This window comes from Aphelocoma coerulescens (assembly GCF_041296385.1).
Source record: "Aphelocoma coerulescens isolate FSJ_1873_10779 chromosome W unlocalized genomic scaffold, UR_Acoe_1.0 ChrW_unloc_scaf_1, whole genome shotgun sequence".
Taxonomy (NCBI): Eukaryota; Metazoa; Chordata; class Aves; order Passeriformes; family Corvidae; genus Aphelocoma; species Aphelocoma coerulescens.
In genome coordinates, this window is record NW_027184080.1 from 16668699 (window position 1) to 16685575 (window position 16877).

The 16877-nt window shown below is 46.5% G+C and overlaps 1 protein-coding gene across 1 annotated transcript in view; it reads left to right on the plus strand.

Annotated features, from left to right (window-relative positions):
• Positions 1-16877, plus strand: part of LOC138102747 (Golgi phosphoprotein 3) — a 125791-nt gene that overhangs the window by 105330 nt on the left and 3584 nt on the right. The gene's annotated exons all lie outside the window — the stretch shown is intronic.

Sequence of the window (16877 nt, forward strand, 5' to 3'; positions counted from 1 at the left end):
AAATTCATGTGAGGGGGAAGATGCCCTGAGCTATCGAACCAGCTGATTGCAGAACAGATAAGCCCTCCTGTGGTAGGGGAATGTCCTGCTATAACCCCAATTGAGTTGCATTCACTAAAGTTTCCATTTGTAGAGTCAAAATTTGTATGGCTAGTCTGTTCCTAAAGGTAGATATTTGAGGAGTAAAGATGGATTCTAAAATCCATCCCACTATAGTTCCCATACTGGGATGTTTCCAAGTTTCATCACGTTTAACTTTCCCCCATAGTCAGGTTCCCGGGGTGACTTGTGGGAGACAGAAGAGTAGAAACTCCTGTAATTAAAGGAGGTTTTGATTTACAACCCTGGAAAAGACTAGGTCTGGCTTAATTGACAGAGATTTATAGACCATTAAGCAAGAGGATCACAAGCCTGTGTTCCTATAGTTATAAGTAAAAATGTACACTGGGTGTTCTTGTGGAGAGTTTTTAAATATAATAATGTGATTTTATATAGTTTAAGTTAAGAATGTAGATGATAGAAACATCTGTATGTGACATGAGAATTTATTGGTCAAGATGCAGCTGCATTGCAGTGAGAAGTGCCACAGGTGGTAGGTTGAAAGTCAAAACAAAGTGTCGTTTTAAGTGCCTATTGGATTAGAAAGTTATAAATTACGATGGAACTCTAAATCTTGTGACTATCTGCCATTATTTGGAGGTATTGTAAAATCTTCCGCTTCGAGACTGATGCGTTTTGTTATCTTAAACAATAAATCCTGAGTAATTGGATAGTCCCGTCTCTTAATTGAATAATCCGACAGTAGACCTGAAGATACGGGATCCCATAGTGACTCCTTCCACAAGGGACATAACATTAATACTCCCAGTGTCCATTGTACTCTTGATTCTCCCAAGGGCAAATGTATGGTCCAAATTCCATTATTTCCTACCCATACTACAGGTCCTAATGATTTTACTGTGTCCTGCTGACAGTCTATATCTCTCCAAGTCTCGTTGTATTGGTGCCTAATTTGTGTACCGCTGTCGGAGTTCTTATTAAAGAGAGATGAGACTATGCAATTACACAGGATTTATTGCAAATAAGGCATCAGTCTCGAGGCGTGAGATTTGCAATACATCAGAGTAATGGTGAATAGTCACAAGACAAAGGGCTACACAGCAATTTATAACTTTCTAATCCAATAGGCACTTAAAACGAAACTTTGTTTTGACTTTACGACCTATCACCTATGCTATTTTTCACCGCAGTGCAGTTGTGTCTTACCCAATAGCCTGTCATGTCATGTCCACACAGAGACTACTTTTACAACATCTAAATTCTTAACCTATAAAATCACATTATTATACTTAAAACCCTTCACCATAACACCCATTTACTTATAACTATAGAAACACAGGCTTGTGCTTAAGGTCTATAAATCTCTGTCAATTATACCAAACCTATCTTCTTCCATGGTTGTAAATCAAATCTTCCCCTAACTGCAGAAGTTTTTACTCCTCTGTTTCCTACATTGTTGTTTGTTAGGTGAGACCAGGTGTCATTAAGAAAGGAAAAATAATTTCTACAAACACGTCAACCTTAGAGCCTGGGCCACAGTCATGAGCTACTGTACCTCAGGATTCCTACTAGTACAAGTGTATATTTGAGTGCAATTCCACTTTTCCTTTCTCCTTGGATCCTTTTGCCTTGACCTTATTAAATCAGGATATTTTATACCTACCTGTGAGGGGTCCTCTGGGAGGTCTGGACAACCTTCCCAATCTAGACACCACTGAACTGACTGGATATATTCTCATTGTGCTGTTTGAGGTATATTCCATACTTCTGGTATTTGACATCCCAAAGGGGTATTAGTGCAATCTGTCAGCCAATAAATAGTTCCTGAAATTATTTTCAGATCCGGATTTGAGATATTACAATTCTGACCAGTACTGTTCTTATGTGTCCATTGTAAGGAATATTCTCCTTCCATCCCTGTCCAATTGGCATGGGTACTATTTCCTTCCCACATGTGTTCCCAAATTTTTGTCAGATTGCTGACTAAGACACCCCATGGAACTGGATTTTCTGCAGAGGTTGGTGTTGGTAAGCAAGCTGTTATGGAAGTTACATTCTGTAATTAGCCAAAATCTTGCACTAACTTTCCCCTTCTGTCTTGGTTTGAAAGACAGGTGTCTGCTAAGGAAGGGAGGAGCCTCCCTTGGAATGGAGAATATGGCCCCCTTCCCTCTGAATTATTATAACTTTGAAATTAAGGGGCTTTCAGGCAAAGATATGAGAAAAGTAATAACAGTTCTTTACTAGTATGTATAACAAGGCAGACAGTCAACAACAGTGGCATCGACAACAAACAAAACCAGAAACCAAGTAGCAGCCTTCTTGACTGCAGGCACTTTCCCCTTTGGTGTAGTTACAGTCGCAGCCGGCAGGGGCGCTGGCGGTTCCCCAGCTGAGCAGGACGTGTGTGATGATTCCCCTGCGACTGCAGGGGGGACTGTGGTGCGAGTTTCGGCCGTCTCTCTCCACGCGGTAATGGCGGGAGCAACAGCAGAGATGGATGGAGAAAGGGCTTGCTTCCTTTATGAACTCACAGGGGGAGCCAATCCTGGTGCCCCTTATGGATAGCAAAAGGAGCTGTAGCAGGAACCTCGGAGTAGCAAGTTGGGAAGGCAGGAATGAGCAAAGTCCCGGAGTGGTAGATGAGGGTATCAGAAACTTGGCAGCTGTAGCTGGAATGGCGGGGCATCCCGGCAGGGCAGGGGGTGCAGAGCTACAGTGTAGCAAAAACCCAGAAGGGTGGTAAAGAAACCAAAAATGGTGGGGGCGGGGTAGCAGCAACCCAGCTCCCAAGCGATGAGCGGAAAAGACTCCACTACTAAATAAGTAGTAAAGTAGGTATGTTTACTCCAGCGCTGGGACACATGGGGGATAGCTCCTCCAAAGTCATGCGTACTGACAGCTGCATTCAGCTTGGTATACATCAGGTTACAAGTTCTATATTCATTAAGTTTCCCATACACCTATACATATTCATCACCTAGCCCCGCCCAGCCTCGCTTCGTATTATAATGAACCCAAAAGTCATTTACATCCATGTTGCGCATGCGCAGTGTTGTCTGTTGGTCTTGGGCAGGGGTCTCTGAGGGTCTTCCTCAGATGAAGTCAGGAGTCTTCCTCATCCTGAACTTTTCACCTTTCCTCCCTGTGCATGCTCTTTATACCCCTGGCCCGAGTTCAAGCTTCGAGACTGGTTTGAGCTAGTTTTGGGTTGAGCACAGGATGTCTGTCCGAGACTCCCCCTGCCCTTATCAGTGGTCTCTTATCTTTTCTTCCTGCTTTGGTATGCTGACCAAGCTAGATGCATTGCTTCTAACAAACTAATTCTTCTGCTTCCCATCCCCGATTCACAAACAGGGCAGGGAAAAGGCTCCCTGGGAGGGGAAAGGGCTTGGGATCCCGGGGTTTTCCCCTGAGGCACCCGAGCAGATGGTGAAAGTCCTCTTTTTAGTGAGGTAGGGTGTTAATAAGGTCCCAGTTCAGTGGCTGCTCTCACGAGCAGAGGCTCACCCCACGGCAGAAGAAGCAGGACCGGGCTGGGCTCCGGTGGCGACAGCGAATTCCTCCCCGCCAAGCAGCAGCTCCAACCGTCCTCCTCCGAAGCCGAGAGAGCAAGAAGGAGCTAGCAGCTGCCCCAGCCCCTTTTTTTCCCAGCCCAATTCTCCAGGTATCTCTGCCCCTCCGAGAGAAAGCCTTAGATAAGAGAAGTGCAGCCAAGTGCCCTCCTCCCCTGAGCTTGGCAACTTCTTTTGTGTCTCTTAAGGTCGTTATTGTCCCTTAGCAACAAAATGGGGGAAAATTCCTTAAGAGAAAGAAAAACAAAAGGAAAATTACCCTAACCTCCAACACCTTCCAAGAGATTAACATGGTTTCTATTATTATTACAAATATGCAATTATTCATCATCTTAATTTAGATCCAGTAAATAGTATCCCTCTAAAAATCATATTCTATACCTAAAACAGTAGGGTTTATGTCAAAAAACCCCCCACAAACTCCATGGTGTTAGTCGGTCTTGTTTCTGCTGTGTTTAATGTGTGGTTGCTGGTTTTACCTGCATGTGATGAAGCCAGTACTTGATTCCTTCTACCTTGAGTGCAGTGTAGGTTACCAGGAGGACTCGATATGGCCCCTTCCGCTTCTCCTGGCTTGGTCTAAAATTCCAGGTTCTGACGCACACCGTATCTCCTGGTTGGAAAGGATGTACATGCGAGTCTAGTCCCAATGATCTGTTGATAACAATGTGACTTTCAAGACTTAAAAGAGTTAGTCCCAGTGGTATTAATTTCAGCAAAACTTTTGAGACTTCCCTTGCCTTGTTGGTGCAACATGGGAAAGCTTCTGGCCATCTAAAAAAAGTATCTACCAATACCAAAATGTACCAGTCCCCATTCTACCTGGGCAGTTCTGAAAAATCAATTTGCCAATAATCACCTGGTGAATTCCCCTGTTTTACTAGCCCCAGAGGCAACCTTCTTCCCTTCTTGGGATTATTTTGCAAACAAAGACCATATTTTTTAATAATGGAGCTATTAATTTCTGTCATTTTTGTGCTTACTATATTCCCTGGTAAACTAGTTACCATATTCTGTATTTCCTAATGTGTTTCCTGATGTTTTAGTTCTGTTATCTTCTACATTAATTGTGGAGGTACAATTACCTGCCCACGTGAGGTTACCAATCATCTGCTGGGATTTTCTGTAGCTTCTAATGATGGGGCTAACTGCCTGTCCTGACTATGATAATTTGGTTTTTGTTCCAGGACATTTAACTTTTTGCTAGGTATTAGTACAAGGATACCTTGTTCAGTAACCTCTTTAGCTGTTTTGTTAGCTAATTGATTCCCTGTGTTAAATGGGGAGTCTCCAAACTGATGGGCTTTACAAGTGCATCAGAGCCACTTCTTTTGGCTTTTGCACACTCTGTAGTAGTTGACTAATTTCTTCTTTGTACTCAATAGGAGACCTCTGTGCTGATAACAATCCCCTTTCCTTCCATATGGTTTCATGGGTGTGCATTATTCCAAAAACATATTTTAAATCCGTCCATATGTTTACCCTTTTTCCTTTGGTGATTTCTAGCACTCAGTGTAAGGTCATTCATTCTGCTTTTTGTGCAGATGTGTTAAAAGGTAAAGCCTTGGCTTCTATTACCTGGGTCAAGGTTCCCGCTGCATACCCCGCTGCCTATTTCATACCATGCTTCTCCCACCAGTGTACAGGTCCAGTTCTGGGTCCTGGATGGGATTGCTCTTGAGATCTGGTCTGCCAGAACACACTTGTTCAATGGTTACCAGGCAGTCATGGTACAAAGGTCTCTGGGCTTCTTCTGAAGCCTGGAGAACCATGTCTGGGTTCAAAGTAGTGGTTACTTTAAGCTCAACATTGTATTGCTCCAATAGGGCAACTTGGTATTTCAGCATCCTGCTGGCGATATCAAATGTCCTCCTTTTTGTTCCAAACCAGCTATTACCATGTGGGGCACATATCAGCTTTTGTGCTTCCTGGAATCAAAGCTCTGCAGCTACCACTGCTCTCGAGTTATCCAGGACATCCTTTACTCGCATTTTCCAGTTGTTGGGAAAAGTACCTCACAGTCTGCTTCCATAACCCCAAATGCTGTGCCAGTACCCCTAGTGCCAGGTGCATCCTTTCACGAACAAATAACTCAAATGGTTTGGTTGAGTCTGGGAGTCCCAGGGCAGGGTTTTCCATTAAGGCTCTTTTTAGGGCTTCAAAGGCCCTCTGACTATCAGGAGTCCATACCAAGTATTTTTCGGTGGAGGATCATGCAAGGGTTTCACCAGTACCCCACAGTTGGCAATCTATAACTGACACCATCCGGCTATACCTAAGAATCCTTGTAGAACTCTTATAGTACTTGACTCCAGAGTGTGGCAAATGGCTTCTTTTCAGCTGCTTCTCAAGCTTCTTTTTCCCTGCAAGATCTCAAAACCAAGATATATTACTGCTTATTTGCCTATTTTTGCCATTTGCTTTGACACCCTGTATCCAGATTATCCCAAGAAATTTAACAGACTTCCAGTAGTATCAAGCCACTTCCTTTCAGTCTTGGTTACTGGCAGAATATCATCTACACATTGTAGTAAAATTCTGTCCAGTTTTTCCAACTTTCCAAATTTTTTTGCCAACTGATTGTTAAATATATGGGGCTTTTGAAGCCCTGGAGTAGCAGAGTCCATGTTAGTTGTGCCTTCTGCCCAGTGTTTGGATTCTCCCACTCAAAAGACAACAATTTCTAACTATCTGGGTCAAGAGGTATTACAGAAAAAGGCATCCTTTAGATCCAGCACTGTGAACCATTTGTATTCCCCTTTCATTGCTGTCAAGAGTGTGTACGGATTAGCTGCTACTGGATGAATATCATGTACTATTTTATTAACGGCCCTTAAATCTTGTACCAAATTAATATTCCCCATTTTGCTTTTTTGCTTTTTAACTTGTAATATTGATGTATTATATTCTGATTTACACTCTTTCCATAACCCCTATTCTAAAAATTTTTCTGTAAGTTTCTCCAACTTTTTCTTTGCCTCCCACTTAATAGAATATTGTTTTTGTGTTACCAGTCTGGCTTCATGTTTGAGAGTAATCCTCACCAGTTTGGCCACATTTGATCATCCAGGCATCTCAGTTGCTCATGCCAGTTGTGCTAGTTTGAAAACAAACCAGGGGGAGGCACCAAGTCAGAATAACAATTTAATGGAAATTAAAGAAAAGGAAAAGAAAGTAAAAGAAAACACTGACAGAGTCAAGATACAACCTGAGTCCCTGTTAGGCAGGGTGGTGGTAGCAGTCCTCTGAAGTGGTGATCCTGTAGCAGAAGGGGTCTGCTCTTCCTCAGAAAGTCCAGTGGTGGCTGTGGGGCTCCTGTCCTCTGGAAATCCAGTGGGAAGAGTGTCTCTGGTGTTTAGAGTCCCAGATTATATCCACGATGGGATGCTTGGTTCCTCCCTCTGGGTGGAGCATCTCACAATAGGGTAATGAGTCATGAGGCCAAGTGTTGATTAGGCTCATTAACAGAAGATAGTCCGGAGGGAGTTATCTCTGAGTCATGCAGCAGGACAATGATGGGCCATTAACAGCAAGATAGTCTGGGGGGAGGAGGCAAGGAAACACTGCCCCACCTGATTTCCACTGCCCATGAGGATGGTAATAGAATACACCTCAACCCAGGACATTATCCACCCCTTATTCTATTACCATCTACATCATCCCAAACCAATACCTTCTTAAACTCTAAACACACATACATATATATATATATATATACATATATACACATGCATATACATACATACATATATATATACATACACACATGTACAGTGAAACCCTACACACCGTTCTCACCTAAGATTAGGTCTCCTTGTGGTACACAACGGGTTTCCCCATCTTTTTGCATTACCCACCAAGTGCAACCAGGTCCTTGAGCAAAGACAATCCCACGGATGGGTTTGCCTTTGCCTGAGGTGGGATTAATCCAAACAGTCTTTCCTAAAATACCTCTCAGATGTACCACAGGGACTCTATCTCCATCCACTGTGTGCAAGGGTTCAGACTTGGCAGGACCAGCTCGATTGATGGACCCTCGGGTATTGACCATCCAGGTGGCCTTTGCTAAGTTCACTTCCCAATTTTTGAAGGTCCCCCCACCAAGTGCCTTTAGGGTGGTTTTAAGTAGTCCATTGCAGCGTTCAACTTTTCCGGCAGCTGGTGCATGATAAGGAATGTGATATATCCATTCGATACCGTGTTCTCTAGCCCAGGTGTTGATGAGGCTGTTCTTAAAATGAGTCCCATTGTCTGACTCGATCCTGTCAGGGGTGCCATGTCTCCACAGGACTTGCTTTTCCAGGCCCAAGATGGTGTTCCGGGCTGTAGCATAAGGCACAGGGTACGTCTCCAGCCATCCAGTGGTTGCTTCAACCATGGTCAACACGTAGCGCTTGCCTTGGCAGGTTTGGGGAAAGGTGATGTAATCAACTTGCCAGGCTTCCCCATACCTGTACTTTGACCATCGTCCACCGTACCACAGAGGCTTCACCCGCTTGGCCTGTTTGATTGCAGCACAGGTCTCACAATTGTGGATGACCTCTGAAATGCTGTCCATGGTAAGGTCCACCCCTCGGTCACGGGCCCATCGGTATGTTGCATCTCTCCCTTGATGACCAGAGGCATCATGGGCCCAACGAGCTAGGAATAATTCTCCCTTGTGCTGCCAGTCCAGATCCACCTGTGATACTTTCACCTTGGCAGCTCGGTCCACCTGCTCATTGTTGCGATGTTCTTCATTAGCCCGACTCTTGGGTACGTGCACATCCATGTGTTGAACCTTCACGGTCAGCTTCTCTACTTGGGCGGCGATGTCCTGCCAAATCTTGGCAGCCCAGATGGGTTTCCCTCTGCGCTGCCAGTTGGCTTTTCTCCAGTGAACCAGCCATCCCCACAGAGCATTAGCTACCATCCACGAGTCGGTGTAGAGATAGAGCCTCGGCCACTTCTCTCGTTCAGCAATATCCAAAGCCAGCTGGACGGCTTTAAGCTCTGCAACCTGACTCGATCCACCTTGTCCCTCGGTAGCTTGTGCAACTTGCCGTGTGGGGCTCCATACTGCAGCTTTCCACTTCTGGTTCGCACCTACAATTCAACAGGAACCATCAGTGAAGAGGGCATAACGTCTTTCAGTCTCCGGTAGCTCATTATATGGTGGGGCTTCCTCAGCACGAGTCACTTGCTCTCCCTCTTCTTCAGAAGATAATCCAAAAGACTCACCTTCAGGCCAGTTTGTTATAATTTCCAGAATCCCAGGGCGATTCAGGTTTCCAATACGAGCACGCTGTGTGATGAGAGCAATCCATTTGCTCCATGTGGTGTCAGTGGCGTGATGCGTGGAAGGAACCTTTCCCTTGAACATCCAACCCAGCACCGGTAGTCGGGGTGCCAGGAGGAGTTGTGCCTCTGTGACAATTACCTCTGAGGCAGCTTGGACTCCTTCATAGGCGGCCAAGATTTCCTTCTCTGTGGGAGTGTAGTTGGCTTCAGACCCTTTGTAGCTTCGGCTCCATAATCCCAGTGGTCGGCCACGAGTCTCACCAGGCACCTTCTGCCAGAAGCTCCAGGACAGGCCATTGTTCCCGGCAGCAGAGTAGAGCACGTTCTTCACCTCTGGTCCTGTCCTGACTGGGCCAAGGGCTACCGCATGACCGATTTCCTGCTTGATCTGGGCGAAGGCTTGCTGCTGTTCGAGGCCCCAGTGGAAATCGTTCTTCTTGCGGGTAACCAGGTAAAGAGGGCTCACGATCTGGCTGTATTCAGGAATGTGCATTCTCCAAAAACCTATGGCGCCTAGGAAAGCTTGTGTTTCCTTCTTGCTGGTCGATGGAGACATTGCAGTGATCTTGTTGATGACCTCGGTGGGAATCTGATGTCGTCCATCTTGCCACTTAACTCCCAGGAACTGGATCTCTCGGGCAGGTCCCTTGACTTTGCTCCTTTTGATGGCAAAGCCGGCTTCCAGGAGAATCTGGATGATTTTCTCTCCTTTCTCAAATACTTCCTTTGCTGTGTTTCCCCACACGATGATGTCATCGATGTATTGCAAATGTTCTGGAGCCTCACCCTTTTCCAGTGCAGTCTGGATCAGTCCATGGCAAATGGTGGGACTGTGCTTCCACCCCTGGGGCAGTCGGTTCCCGGTGTATTGCACACCCTTCCAGGTGAAAGCAAACTGGGGCCTGCATTCTGCTTCCAAAGGAATGGAGAAGAAGGCATTGGCAATGTCAATAGTGGAATACCACTTCGCTGCTTTGGACTTCAGCTCGTACTGAAGTTCCAACATGTCCGGCACAGCAGCGCTTAATGGTGGCGTGACCTCATTCAGGCCACGGTAGTCCACTGTCAGTCTCCACTCTCCGTTGGACTTACGCACTGGCCATATAGAGCTGTTGAAAGGTGAATGGGCCTTGCTGACCACCCCTTGGCTCTCCAATTTGCGAATCATCTCATGGATGGGAACCACAGAGTCTCTGTCGGTGCGGTATTGCCGACGGTGCACTGTTGCTGTGGTGATTGGTACCTGTTGTTCTTCAACTCTTAGCAGTCCCACGGCAGAGGGGTCATCTGAGAGGCCAGGCAATGTACTCAGTTGTCTGATATCTTCTGTCTCCACAGCAGCTATCCCAAAAGCCCAGCGATGTCCTTTTGGGTCCTTGAAATATCCATTTCTGAGATAGTCTATGCCGAGAATGCATGGGGCCTCCGGGCCAGTCACGATGGGGTGTTTCTGCCACTCGTTCCCAGTTAAACTCACTTCAGCTTCCAGTACAGTCAGCTGCTGGGATCCTCCTGTCACCCCAGAAATAGAAATGGGTTCTGTTCCCACATACCTTGATGGCATCAGAGTACATTGAGCACCAGTGTCAACCAAAGCCGTGTATTTTTGTGGGTCAGATGTGCCAGGCCATCGGACCCACACAGTCCAAAAGACCCGATTATCCCTTTCCTCTACCTGGCTAGAGGCAGGGCCCCTCTATTCCTGGTCATGTTGCATGTTGCTCCCTTCTGGTGAATACGTTCCTGAGGTCCCTTCAAGAGGATCGGTCATATTATCATTCCTATACCGTCTGGAGTTCTGTGTGCGAGAGACCGGAGCAATGTTGACTCTAGATGCGCTTCTTGTGGTAGTTGTCCCTCTTTTTAGTTCACGTACCCTGGCTGCTAAGGAGGAGGTGGGTTTTCCATGCCACTTACTCATGTCTTCTCCATGTTCCTGAAGGAAAAACCAGAGATTACCTCGTGGGGTGTATCCTCTCTCCCTGGTTGGGGGGAGCCGGCTCCTAATGGCAGAGACTCTTGTTGGTTCTGGCGAGCTCTGGTAAATCTCTTCCTTAAGTTCCTTTTCCAATCTCTCATCAGAGATTCTTCAATCTTCTTCAATCTTCTTCTTCAATCAAGCTCTGGACTTGCTCAGCCAGCCTTGTTTCAACCAATGAGACATGGGTGCGAAACGGGGCTGTGACGGTGTCCTTGTAAATCCTCAGCTTGTTCACCAAGACACCCACCCTGTCCTCACCTTCCCTCCATTGCAGCGTTGCCAGGTAACGGGAGTACATCTCTGGTCCCAGACGTGCGAACCTCAACCACATCTGTGATGTGCACTGGACACCATCTGGGCTCTCAGGAAATCTCTCGTCTTCTGAGAAAATGATCTCCAACACAGCCAATTCCCTCAGGCATCGGATACCTTGTTCCATTGTGCTCCATTTCCCTTGGTGCACCTGGAGGTCTTCTTTACAAAGGTACCTGTCCCTTACACTTGTAAGCAGTCGCCGCCAGAGGCTGAGAGTTTCTTGGGTTCTCCCGATCCCCTGGTCAATGACCACATCCCGGGACAGAGATCCCAGCTGCCTGGCCTCACTTCCGTCCAGAATGGTGTCATTGGCTGCAGCGTCCCAAATGCGGAGCAGCCAGGTCAGGATGGACTCATTTGTCTGGCGGGTGAATTCCCTCCGCAGGTCACGCAGCTCACCCAGGGATAGTGACCGAGTGATGATCTCTGGCTCTGCCTCTTCTGCTGGGTGCGAAGGTCCTGCTGCATCCTCGTCAGTCACTATGCGGACTGACTTGCTTTTTGATTTCTTCTTCTGAACAGGGGCAACTGCAATCGGTTTGGGCTGTTCTGGTTCAGTGACAGTTTGTGTGGAGATGCTGACAGCTCCTTTGGTTTTTTCCTCCTCTGTGTCAGTCTGCGTGGACATGGACGCTGTGGTCTTGGGTCTGGGTTCTTTCTCCTCTGTGACAGTCTGCGTGGACATGGACGCTGTGGTCTTGGGTCTGGGTTCTTTCTCCTCTGTGACAGTCTGTGTGGACATGGACGCTGTGGTCTTGGGTCTGGGTTCTTTCTCCTCTGTGACAGTCTGAGTAAAGATGGATGCTGTCACTTTGCTTTTGGTTCCTTTCTTCTTTGCGACAATCTGTGTAGACATTGTGCTTGTTGCTCGGCTCCTTTTTTTCCTCTCATCCTGAGGATGCTGTGCCATAGCTCTGATCCTCCGCATGGTGTACACAGTGCAGGTCATGGAGAAAAAAGAAAAAAGAACTGACAAGAAGATTATGCTATCCTTAACATCCACAGGGAACTCAATATTTTCAAAAACTGCTGTGTCCGGTCTGAAAGGCTGGAAAAAAACCATTCTTTAATCCTCCCCCCAGGGGCTGGGTATGATTGTTGAGGCCCCAGATGTAGCAGCCTAAAGTAGGACAAGCAGACAAAGTTGAGTATATATTCCGAATTATGTTCATTGTCTCGGAGGTTATCATGCAGTAGGCATAATAGACTAATAAAGCAAATTTTATACCATACCCTGGTCTACACAGGAGCATTACAATCGGCAGATAGTTCCCCATGTGCGGAAAAATATAGAGAGCTAGGTACAAGACCCATGTAAGCATGTTGAGCATCATAGTGAGTAGGTGGCTTCTACAATACAAAATTGTAATTCTGACTTTTCTCAGCAGCCTGGCCTCACATTGGGCACCAAATTATGTGCTAGTTTGAAAACAAACCAGGGGAAGGCACCAAGTCAGAATAACAATTTAATGGAAATTAAAGAAAAGGAAAAGAAAGTAAAAGAAAACACTGACAGAATCAAGATACAACCTGAGTCCCTGTTAGGCAGGGTGGTGGTAGCAGTCCTCTGAAGTGGTGATCCTGTAGCAGAAGGGGTCTGCTCTTCCTCAGAAAGTCCAGTGGTGGCTGTGGGGCTCCTGTCCTCTGGAAATCCAGTGGGAAGAGTGTCTCTGGTGTTTAGAGTCCCAGATTATATCCACGATGGGATGCTTGGTTCCTCCCTCTGGGTGGAGCATCTCACAATGGGGTAATGAGTCATGAGGCCAAGTGTTGATTAGGCTCATTAACAGAAGATAGTCCGGAGGGAGTTATCTCTGAGTCATGCAGCAGGACAATGATGGGCCATTAACAGCAAGATAGTCTGGGGGGAGGAGGCAAGGAAACACTGCCCCACCTGATTTCCACTGCCCATGAGGATGGTAATAGAATACACCTCAACCCAGGACACCAGTGGGGTTACAGCATTCTCTACCTCCTCTGGGATGTCTTCCACCTCATTTAATTCCTGTAACATAAAAATCTTTGCCTCAACAGCTTTTGATTTGGGTATTTGAATTTGTATTTCCCCATCCTGGAAAGTTATTTGAGCATTTAATTTTCCCAATAAAACTCTCCCCAACAAGGGGATTGGACATTCAGGAATATACAAGAATTGGTGTCCTCCACCATTTTCTTAATTTAAATAGTAATGGTTGTATAAAAGACCTGTTCTCTTTCCTCCATGTTGCACCCACAACACTTACAGGTTCCAAGCTAAATTTTCCTCTGCACGTATTCAGTACCGAATAAGTTGCTCCTGTATCAATTAAAAAATTTACCTTTTCATTCCCCAGCAATAATGTAACCAGAGGCTCAGCTGAGGATGATTCCCTTGATCCCCTTCAGGGAAATTCTTCATCTTTGCTTAAGGTCATGAGCGTGGTAGTTTGAAGAGCCAGGTTTTGGTTTCCTGTCTGATTTCCCCTGACCTTTTCCAATGTCCTCCTTTGTCTTGGGGTGACTTGATGTTGTATTCCCTATCACTGCACTATGCACAGAAATTAGTATATATACCTTTCTATGCTTTTAAACTGAGCCTGAGCGGAGAGAGGAAAAAAAACCCTCAAGGACAGACAGAGATAACACTCTCGTTCTCGGCATTTTTTTTGGCTTCTGCGTTCTGCTGCGGTGGGAGAGGAGTGGAGAATCACCCTGCTTGCTTGGTTCAGCCAGTTTTTCAGGTTTTTTTTTTTCCTCCAGAGAGTTGAACTTGTTTTTTCTTGGAATTTCGGATTTTTTCCCTTTTTCTGCTGGACTGCTTCAATATCAGAACACATCGGGAGGACTTTTCACTGAGCACAGAGGGCCTGGCCCTGGGCCAAGTCCCAGGTCCAAGGAGGAGGGAGACCAAAGGGAGGACTCTAACATTTTCCCAGGTTTTTTTCTCCACAGTGAGAGATTTTATTATTTAGCATTATTATCCTTTCCTGTGTGTTTGTTAAATAAAGAGTTTTAATCTCTTTCACTTTCCTTCGAGAAAAAAGTTTCTTTTTTTTCCTGAACCTGGTGGGGGAGGGGTGGTTGTTCCTGCCTTCTCTCAGAGGATATATTTCTAAATTTGGCCAAACCGGCCAAATTACAGATTGCCAAAGTGTACTTCAGCCACCAATTATTACAATACAAATTGCCAAAGTATACTTCAGCTACCATTACAATTCTCAACCAATTGTTTCTGAGTGAGTGGTCCTGTCTTGGGGATGGTTTATTATCCCATATCATTGTTGAGGGTTTTGTTCTGTTTTCTTAATTCTGGGGTGGCCACTGCCCCCCCCCCCCCCCATCCTCCCTGACTCCAGGAGGAGTATTGCGATGAGTGGAAGCCAGGCCGGGGGGTCGAGAGAGTGTTGGGGGCAGGGCAAGGGGCAGCTCTTTCCTTCCGGGTGGGCTCTTCGACTGGCCATGCGGCCGGTATCTCTGACCAGGGATGCTGCTGCTTCTGTGGGTTTTCCCTGTTTCTTTTTGTTTCTTTTGCTTCGGCACTGTGACTGGGCTTGCTGGCTTACTTCTCTGCTACTCTGCTGTTGGGAAGCCCAGAGCCAGTGCGTGCCATGCCAGGACCAGGGAACACCCTCGTTTCCCGCTGAGGGTTGCCCCCCTCTGCACAGCCCGGACGCAGGGACCAGCCAGCGCCGGTGAGAAATCCCGGGGAGCCTCTCCCTGCCCTGCTTGGGAGCTGGGCTGCCACTGCCCAGCCTCTGCCGTTTCTTTGCCACTGCTCTGGGTTTTTTGCTACACTGTAGCCTTTCACCTCCTGCCTGCCAGGACGCCCTGCAGTTCCAGCTACAGCTGCGGAGTTTCTGATACATCTCATCCACTACTCCGGGATTTTTCTCGTCCCAGATGTTCCAGCTTGCTGCTTCCGAAGTTCCTGCTACAGCTTTTTTTTGCTGTCCAGAGGGGGCACCAGGATTGGCTGCCCCTGTGAGTTCGTAAAGGAAGCCCGTTTCCCATCCCTTCAGCTGGCGCGCCCGCCATTGTCCACGTGAGAGAGATGATCGAACTCGCGCCACAGCGCCCCCTGCAGCCGCTGGGGAATCTGCACACGCCCTGCCCAGCTGGGGAGCCACCAGCGCCCCTGCCGGCTGTGACCAGAACTATACCAAAGGGGAAAGTGCCTGCAGTCAAGAAGGCTGCTACTTGGTTTCTGGTTTTGTTTGTTGTCGATGCCACTGTTGTTGACTGTCTGCCTTGTTATAGATACTAGTAAAGAACTGTTATTACTTTTCTCATATCTTTGCCTGAAAGCCCCTTAATTTCAAATTTATAATAATTCGGAGGGAAGGGGGTCATATTCTCCATTCCAAGGGAGGCTCCTGCCTTCCTTAGCAGAAACCTGTCTTTCAAACCAAGACAGGTCCTCCCACAATTTTCCCCAAAGTTTTAATATGCATTCCCAGGGGGACTTTACCAGAATGCCCCCTCTTAATTTGATGGTCCATTTCCCATTTAAATCATGTGATATTCCAAACCAATTACTATTTAGGAGCTCCTAGAAGGGACCTTCCCTGTTCCCGCCTTAGGTACCTTTAAACCTAACTCTGTGAAGCTTTTGCTGCACCTTATGGGCAGGTTAACACCTTTAAAGTAAAGAATGCCTTTATCTTAACAGGGGTCTTGCTCTGATTTCCTTTGGTCCAGGGATTGCAGCTTCTCCCCAAGAATCCCTTGGTGCCGGCTGGAGGTCCTGTGATCCCTCTGATCAGTTGAAATTCAGAAGTAGGACCTATCTGGGGTCGCCCAAACTGTTACCAAAAATCAGTAAAAAACCCACCTCCTTAACACCAATGTAGCATTAAGAAGCAGGCATTCTTTATTTGGCTGGATGCACAAGGGGATATCTCCTCTGAAAATTGTGCATGCTGAGTACAGAAAAATTTCCTGTTTATATACTATATTTGACATACATATTCATTGATTTTCCTGGAATAAACACATATGATAACCATTTCCCTAAAATCATTAACATATGCTCCCTCCTCTTTATGCATGCATTATTCTGTCCTGGGGGTCTCTTTGGTGGTCCCTGGTGGTTGGCAACCCCAAAATCATACCTGACCACCTGGTGAACTGGTAAAAGTTGGCACAACTGGGCTGGTTGCTTTCCAGTTTTTCTTCCTACAGAATAAACATTGTGCTCAGTTCCATAGGCCAGTGGGTTTTGAAGAATAAGCATTGTATTAACCCACCAGTTGTGTTACAGTGGGGATACTGTAACACGCCTATATCAAACCAGGAGTCCCGTGGAAAAGAAATATATATGGACGGATTCTTGCTAGATGTTTCAGAGAGATGTTTATTTCCCTAGCCACATGGCCGGAGCTCTGCCAAGGAACTCTCACAGTCTGGGTTGAGGGTCCTTGCCCGTGCAGGGAAACACAAACCAACCAATGGGGGAATGAGGCTGACCAGGGGCAGGGAAACTCCATGTGTCTGTGCCCTCAGGGCCCCTCTCCCAGGGCTACATGGCAGGGGGAGGAGACCCCGACACAGTTGCAAACGATTTTTCATCTGGCAACCTTAGCTTTCTCAGTAGTTGTTGATGCTGATTTTGTGCTTTTAAAATTCCCTCCTCTAAGCACACACATTGAAGTGCCCAGTTCTCCTGACTTTACAAAACAACATTAGAA